The 8,385-nt window shown below is 38.5% G+C and overlaps 1 pseudogene; it reads left to right on the top strand.

The window, feature by feature from the left end:
• Positions 1-3,700: 3,700 nt before the first annotated feature.
• LOC131405574 (elongation factor 1-alpha 1-like) lies at positions 3,701-5,068 on the top strand (annotated as a pseudogene).
• Positions 5,069-8,385: the final 3,317 nt, after the last annotated feature.

The raw sequence follows: 8,385 nt of genomic DNA, 5'->3' as shown, positions 1-8,385 counted from the left end.
ATGTATGGAAAATTCTTAAAGAATTGGCACTTAGAACTCAGTCAGTGGTACCCGGGGTATCAGACAAATACAGTGTTACCAGAGAAATGAGGTTCAAATGTCAACGGAATCAATAGTAAAACTATGTTCATGTTGAACCCAATGAGCAGCTTCCACAGGGCTTATATGTTGCTCCTGCCCAAGCCCAGGGTTGTCCCTCAAGTCTGCATGGGAGAGTTCAGGAGACCCAATTTCCAAGGTTACGAGATGAGATCAAAAGGAGTTAGGCATTTGCAGGGAACAACTCTGCCAGTTCTCCCCACTTTCAGTTGATCCCATCCTCATCCCTTATCCCAGTTTGCCTCATTGTGCCCAATCCTTAGGTGAGAGTAGCAAAAGGATAGCTGCATGACAGAAACAAAATTCTTATTGTATGAACAAACATTCATAACCTCTCCTTCTTTCTTGCCTCCAATCAGGAAAAATCCTGGCATTGCCTAATTGGCATTTCCTTCTTCTCTAATTTTAATCCCAGAGGTGAAGGGACATTAAGGAAGAATATTAAGAATGTGAGAAATGGAAAGAGAGGCGCTGGAGAGACTGAGCAGTTTGACAGATACAAAGGGAGGCAAGAAATAGGGTATGGAGACATGCTGCCTTGGGGATGAAAGATTGGATGTTCTTTCATGTTCTGCAAAAGAAGAAGCAAAAAGTGATTACTGGAACTGTATTAATTACTTTTGGTTGCTTGACTGTGCTTCTTTGAATGTGACACCTCACCAGCACTGGAATTTTCAGGCATAGCCCACAGCATTAGCAGAATAACACACAACAAAGGAAGGAGCAAGGCCTAACACACTGCTGACCAATAACCACAGTGTTGGGTGGAGTCCGTGTGGACAACTGAGGAGAAATAGTTCTGCTGGAGAACAGAACAAATATAACGAAAGAAAAATCCAAGATGATGGCCAGTATTCAGAAGTTGATCAGAAATTAGAACGGGACAATAAATACATAATATTTTTTATTGTAAGGTATATATATTTCTCACATTTTCATTTTACTGAAATCATGAATCTTAAAATTAGACAAAGTTTAATATGTTTCATTTCTTATTTTCCCTGAAAAGCTGTTATTAAATCAATGGTGAATCATAATCTACTGTAAGCTCCATGAATGTAAGAGAATCATGTCTATTTTTTATTATTATTATGATTATTATTAACTATTTATCCAGCATGATCTATTGTACACTATTGTGCACAAAGATGTAACATAATAAGTGCTCAATAAATATTGATTGAATGATCAGTAGCATTTCAAAGTTGAAGAAAGTGATCATATAAAAAAACAGCTATTTTTTCCTAGAAATTTTTAGTTTTAATATGTGCCAGATGGGGTAGATTTGTTGCAAATATCGCTGCATTTAATCCTCCCAATATCCCTACATTATAAATATTACTATGTTAATTTCACAGGTGAGGAAACTGAGTCTCAGAGAGGTTAAGAAACTTAGAGAAAGTTCTGAACTAGGAAAGAGATGGAGCTGCTTTCAAATTCATGTCTAGGTCACTCAAAAGCACTAGGTATTAGCACTATGATATGTTGTTTCATAAGGATAATTTAGTAAACGAATTCGGTGAAAATTTGAAGGAGGAAATGAAACAGAAGCAGAGTCCAAGAGCAGGGTCTGAGTAGAGGGGTTATGGTTGGAGTCAGAGAGCAATGAGAAAAGACAGAGGTGAAGTGAGAGGCTGTGACTGCCCTGAGCTAAATTCCAGATGAAGGGGTCCCTTGACTATTACGAAAATATGCCTTTTCATCACCATTCTTTTATCCATATAATCTCCATTCAATATTCTTCAGAAGGAATTAACAATACCACTACCCCAAGTTTCAGATCTGTGTAACCCACCAACTTGAACTTAGTCCATAATTTAAGGCATTAATTTTCCCATAGTGAATTATTGATCCAATGACCAAAAGAAGTTCCCAAAAATGCTTAACATACTCCAAAGTGGTAACTTGTTACCCTGGAGGAAAGTCAAAGATCTTCTTTCTAAATCACTGTGACTTACAGACATACATATTTTGCATTTATGCTACAGGAAGTAAAAATGTCATGGTGCAGTTTACAGACGCCATCTACATAAACAAAGGGAATTGATGCCAGTCAATTCCTACTAATGTACAATAAGCACAGTATAACACAGAAGACAAAGGCCCAAACCAATTATAAAGGACTGAACAGGATGTGGTGGGGCTCAGTATTGGGAGGTTGCTTTTCATGGACAGATGGTTTCCTCATCGTTATTTGTGGTACCAACTAAAACTTGTGTGACTGGGAGGCAGATATCACTTCCTGCCTGCAGACTGTTCTGTTCTGCAATTCCATTCATTTCATGGGGTCTCTCCTAGTAAACGATGAGCCTTCTTTCTCCTAGCTACAACGCGTCCTAGAGTTGATAACAAATCGCAGCCATCTGCTAGCCTATCACATCTTCTCAATGAACAAAGCAAATCTATGCTTGGGTAAATGTGCCTTTTCTTTGGTGGAAGCTGAAATCAGTTACAAATGGTTAATCACACCATAGTCTTGCCTATACAGTCAGAAACTGACATTAGTCTCTCTTTAGCCTGCTCCAAACTCAAAAACCCCAATGAATTCTGTGTTTCTTAGTCAACCCTTTAATTGCTTTTATTTTGCTCTCCTATCCTCTGGACTCTATCCAAATTCTCCATTTTTTAGATCAATAATAGGATTAAAATGAATCTCACCACAATAGCAGTTAAGACTAGAACTACATGAGCCATACTGGGAGAATCACTTCATATTTCCAATATCTGCATTTTAGAGCTTGATTTGAAACAGTGAGCATGTCTTATTGACTTGTATGTTACCTCGTAATCTAGGCCTTATTCAACTATGTTTATAGAATCTGACTGAATCACACCAGCTTGTATTTAAGTTCTACTTATGTGCCCCAAAATGGTGTTCTGATTTTTTGTTTCTTTCTGAGTTAATTATACTGAACATATAAATTGAAATATCAAGCCTAATAATTTATCCAATGTCTAAGGACATGTAAATTTTAACTAATTTCTGTGGGATCCTAGTCTTAAGTTGTGTTATCCACATTCAAGTGTATATATACATTAAAGCATATGTATATAAAGAGAGTATGTATATATATATTCCTTGTTTATATATATATGTATAAAATATTATATAATCCATTAAAAAACTTCTAAGAGTAGTCAACAGTCATAGAATCATGGAATCTTAGAGGTGGAAGAACATTATGCCAGATTCTATTCCTTCAGAGGCAGCAGCCTTGTTACCTTGGTTTTCAAAAAATGAAGATCGCAAATTCTGTGATCTTGGAGTATACAACCCAGCCCACCTCCAAGAATAAGGATTCTAATGAGCTTGACATAGATACTATAATAAGGAAATATCAAAAATGCAGTCAAAGATTATTCCAAAGATGCATCAAAGACATTCATCACAGAATTTATTACAAAGGAAATAATTATAAATTCCCTAACTAAAATTCCCAACACTAAGAGTATGAGTAAATGCTTATACTGGAGTTGGCCTTTTTTTAAACTTAATTAATAGGGGGAAATCCTCCATATATAATTTTAGTGTATCTTTTTTGCAACGGGTTTGCTGCCATAACACAGGTACTGTGAAAACCACTGCTAAATCTAAGCCAAAATGGAGAAAGAAAAGTCTCATATTAACATTGACATCATTGCACATGCAGATTTAAGCAAGTCCACCACTACTGGCCATCTGGTCTACAAATGTGGTGGGATTGACAAAAAAACCATGGAAAATTTTGAGAAGGAGGCTGCTGAGAAGGGAGAGGGTTCCTTCAAGTAAGTCTGGGTCTTGGATAAACTGGAAGCTGAACATGAGTGTCGTATCACTATTGATATCTCTATGGGGAAATTTGAGACTGGTAAGTACTATGTGACCATCATTGATGCCCCAGGACACAGGGACTTTATCAAAAACGTGATAATAGGCACATCTCAAGCTGACTCTTCTGTCTTGATTCTTGCTCCTGGTGTTGGTGAATTTGAAGCTGGTATCTCCAAGAATGCACAGACTTACAAGCATGCCGTTCTGGCTTACACACTGGTTGTTAAGCAACTAATTGTTGGTGTTAAAATGGATTGCACTGAGCCACCCTTTAGCCAGAGAGATAACGAGGAAATTGTTAAGGAAGTCAGCATCTACATTACCAAAATTGGCTACAACCCAGATGCAGTAGCATTTGTGCCAATTTCTGGTTGGAATGGTAACAACGCACTGGAGCCTAGTCCAAACAAGTCTTAGTTCAAAGGATGGAAAATCACCCATAAAGATGGCAACGCCAGTGGAACAGTGCTGCTTGATGCTTGGATTGCATCCTTCCACCAATTCATCCAACTGACAAGCCCTTGGGTTTGTTCCTCCAGGATATCTACAAAACTGGTGGTATTGATGCTGTCCCTGTGGGCCTAGTGGAGACTGCTGTTCTCAAACAGGGCATGGTGGTCAACTTTGCTCCAGTCAATGTTACTACTGAGGTAAAGTCTGTTGAAATGCACCATGAAGCTTTGAGTGAATCTCTTCCTGGGGACAAGGTGGGCTTTGATGTCAAGAATGTGTTTGTCAAAAATGTACATTGTGGAAACGTGGCTGGTAACAGCAAAAATGACCCACCAATGCAAGCAGCTGCCTTCACCGCTCAGGTGATTACCCTGAACACTCAGCCCAAATCAGTGCTGGCTATGAACCTTTGCTGGATTGTCACACAGCTCATAATGCTTGCAAGTTTGCTGAGCTGAAGAATATTGATCACCATTCTTATAAAATGCTGGGAAATGCCTCAAATTCATGAAATCTAGTGATGATGCCATGATTGATATGGTTCTTGGAAAGCCTGTGTGTTGAGAGCTTCTCTGATTATCTTCCTCTGGGTCACTTGGCTGATCATGACATGAGACAGACAGTTGCTGTTGATGTCATCAAATCAGTGGACAAAAGGCTGATGGAGCTGGTAAGGTCACCCAGTCTGCCAGTAAAACTCAGTAGGCTAATAAATATTATCGCTAATCCTTGCCACCTCAGACTTAATCAGTGGTGGAAGAAGGTCTCAGAACTGTTTGTCTCAATTGGCCATTTAAGTTTAATAGTAAAAGTCTGGTTAATTATAACAATGCAGTGTAAAACCTTCAGAGGAAAAAGATGTTTTGTGGATCATTTCTGGATCATCCCAAAATTTATATATCTCCATGAGTTAAGTCAAACAAATATCTGGCCCACAAAAAAGACAAAAAGATCTACAGAAAATTTTGGAAATGTGAGGAAGGTGAGTTGGTTCAGGGTTTGAAGAGGCTAGACCTAAAACAGCAAGTCCAAGGAAGCTTCTGCACAATCCTGATTTGGTCAAGTTAAAGAGTATATAAAAATCACAGGGATTACAGTGAAGAAACTTGAAAAACACTACCTCAGTCAGGTGATCAAGATCAGCATCAACAGTGATGCAAGCACTCTTGATGTAATGTGATGCAAGTGGTACTTGAACTTTTTGGTCTTCTTCCCCAAAACCTATAACCTCAGTCTAATCATGAGGTAAACATCATACCCAGTTGAAGGACATTCTTCAAAATACCTGACTAGTACTCCTCAAAACTGTCAAAGTCATCCAAAACAAGGAAAGTCTGAGAAACTGTCACGACCAAGGGGAACCCAAGGAGACCTGATGGCTAAATGTAATGTGGTATTCTGGATGTGATCCTGGAACAGAGAAAAGACATTAATTAAAAAAAAGAAAGGAAAAAAAACGAAAGAAAGAAAAAGAAAAACGAAATTTGAATATAGTATGGACTTTAGTTAATAATGTATCAATATTGGTTCATTAGCTATAACATGTACCATAATAATGCAAAATGTTAATAATATGGAAAACTGGGTGTGGGACATATCAGAAGTCTGTATTCTATCTTCATGACTTTTATACAAATCTAAATCTACGCTAAAATGGAAAGTTGATCTAAAAATTATACACACACACAGAGGAACCTGTATGCACAGTGTATCCCGCCACTGTTGACACCACTCCTCGACTAAAAGCTCTTGAAACAAGGATATTGTTTTGTTCATCTTTATATTTCCTACAACTACTTAAACCATGCCTTTTACACAATCATTACAGGATAAATGTCATGGAATTGAAAGAGAAGATGATCCAATGTCCAGGGTCCAGCTGACTTCAAAGTAAGAAAACAGAAGTTTCTATTAAGATGCACTTTTTCCACTCCTAGCAGTTATTGCATAATTTAATCTTACTTTGAGATAAAGATCCATAATGATGGACTGTAACTGAAAAAAAAGAAAAAAAAATCAACCCACGGTAGCAGCCATAGCACCACCAGCAACATAGAAGAATCTCACAGAACCTGTAGGCATCTTAATCTACAAAATTACCTGAAATGTCATTGCTTAAAGCTTGAAAGTCAAAACAGGGAGAACATATTAAAGAAGATAACACATAAGACTTGCATTTTGAAGGTTGTTCTGATGATTAGATGAGAAAAATATGTGAACGCCCTTCAAAATCAACACAATCAAATAGCAGTTCTTAAATTTCCTCAGGTGTGGAGCACCTGAAAGTCATGGTGCTCCTTGGAGATCACAGTGAATACTGATGTGTTGAATTGCATTAGAGGAACAATTTTAATGGCAGAAAATGTAACTGTAATTCAGAATGAGATCACAACTATAAGTAGGTGCCACGTACACACACAAAACAATTAGACTCAGCTCGTTGTTCATTGATGATTTCTTCCATTATTACTCATTTGCTATTTTGTTCTCTTCTTTTTCCTGTATCTGCCTGTTAATTGTATGTCTTCCCCACTGAACTAGAAGCAAACACAGCACGTGTTGTTAATTCTTGTATCTTCAGATTAATGAAGTTTGGCACATAATAGACATTCATTTATTCAACAAATATTTCTAGAGCACTTGCTAGAAGTCGTGAAATACAGTAAAAGACCAAGATTCCTGTTCTCGTAGTACTGACATTCCACTTGTAATGGGTGAAAATGCTGGAAGGTAATAGGTGTGATGGAAATAAAGTAGAGCAGGTAAGAGGGAATGGGAGTCGGAAAGGGAAACAGGTTGCGGTATTAAGCAGGGTGGTTGCATGGAGAAGGTGAGATTTAAGCAAAAACTTGAAAGAAGTAATGATTTCAGGCAAGCAGGTATCTAAGGACAAAGCATTCCAGGCAGAAAAACAGGGCACAGGCCCTAGGGAGTGAGGGTACCTGGCACGTTCAAAGAGCAGCCGGGAGGCCAAAGTGCCTGGAGCAGTGTGAATGAAAGGAAGAAGCGTAGGTAAGATCAGGGGTGGCCAGGCCGTGTAGGGCCTTGTACAGCATTGTAAAGACCTGTGCTTTCCTCTGTAGCGAAACGGGGAGCCATTGCCAAGTTTTGAGCAAGAGTCACATTATCTGACCATCTGATTTTCAAAGGCTCATTCTGGCTGCTCCATGGAGAATAGACTATGCAGCAGCAAAGGCAGAAGCAAAAAGACCTGTTAGAAGGTGATTGTAGTAATTATTGGTGGCTCAGACCAAAGCAGGAGGTACGTCCATGATGAACATTAGTTGAATGCTGGATATACAAAAGTAGAGTCAACAGGATTTTATGATGGATTCAACGAATAGTTTAAATGGATAAATACTGGCCAACATTCATTAGTAGGCAAACTTCATCAAGTGCCAAAGGCTTAATAAACATTTATGGGCAAAGAAGCTTAAAATAAAACAAAAACCATATCTGCTCCATTAAAATCATGTCTATTTCATTTCTATTATGTCAACAATGACTAATTGTTGGACTTCAGCCTTAGAACATTGGCACCCAGCTTGCAGACTCCTAGAGTTTTTTAGAGACAGAGTTTGAGAACCACTAAGCTGCACATATGTGAGGAATAATGTTGCTGATATTGAAATTGGTTTTTCATGGGTACTAGGAGGGGCTTCTCACCTGTTAAAAGGGTCTGATTTCAACCTGACTTTGGAGAGTGTGTCTGGAGCCAGGCAGGTGGAAAGGCCCTCAGTGCTGAGTTCTGGATCTGGCTCTGCTTACCAATCGATACCACTTTCTGGTACTCATTATTTTGATAAAGATATTAGCAAAGGAACAGTAAAAATTAAAGTGCTCCATGATCCTCAGCACCCACCATTAACTTCTGAAATATTATTGGACGTTAGCTTTGACTGTTATTTTACAAAAGCACTTACTGAAAGACAGGGAAGCGAAAAAACTCTGCTGCTGGTAGTAAAGGGGAGGATGATTGCCTCTCTGCAGATTGTGGCATCCCCTTTCCCAAAGCAACAGTG

Source organism: Diceros bicornis, chromosome 5 (assembly GCF_020826845.1).
Source record: "Diceros bicornis minor isolate mBicDic1 chromosome 5, mDicBic1.mat.cur, whole genome shotgun sequence".
Taxonomy (NCBI): domain Eukaryota; kingdom Metazoa; phylum Chordata; class Mammalia; order Perissodactyla; family Rhinocerotidae; genus Diceros; species Diceros bicornis.
Note: the sequence above shows the minus strand (reverse complement) of the source record. Positions and strands in the feature narration are given on the sequence as shown.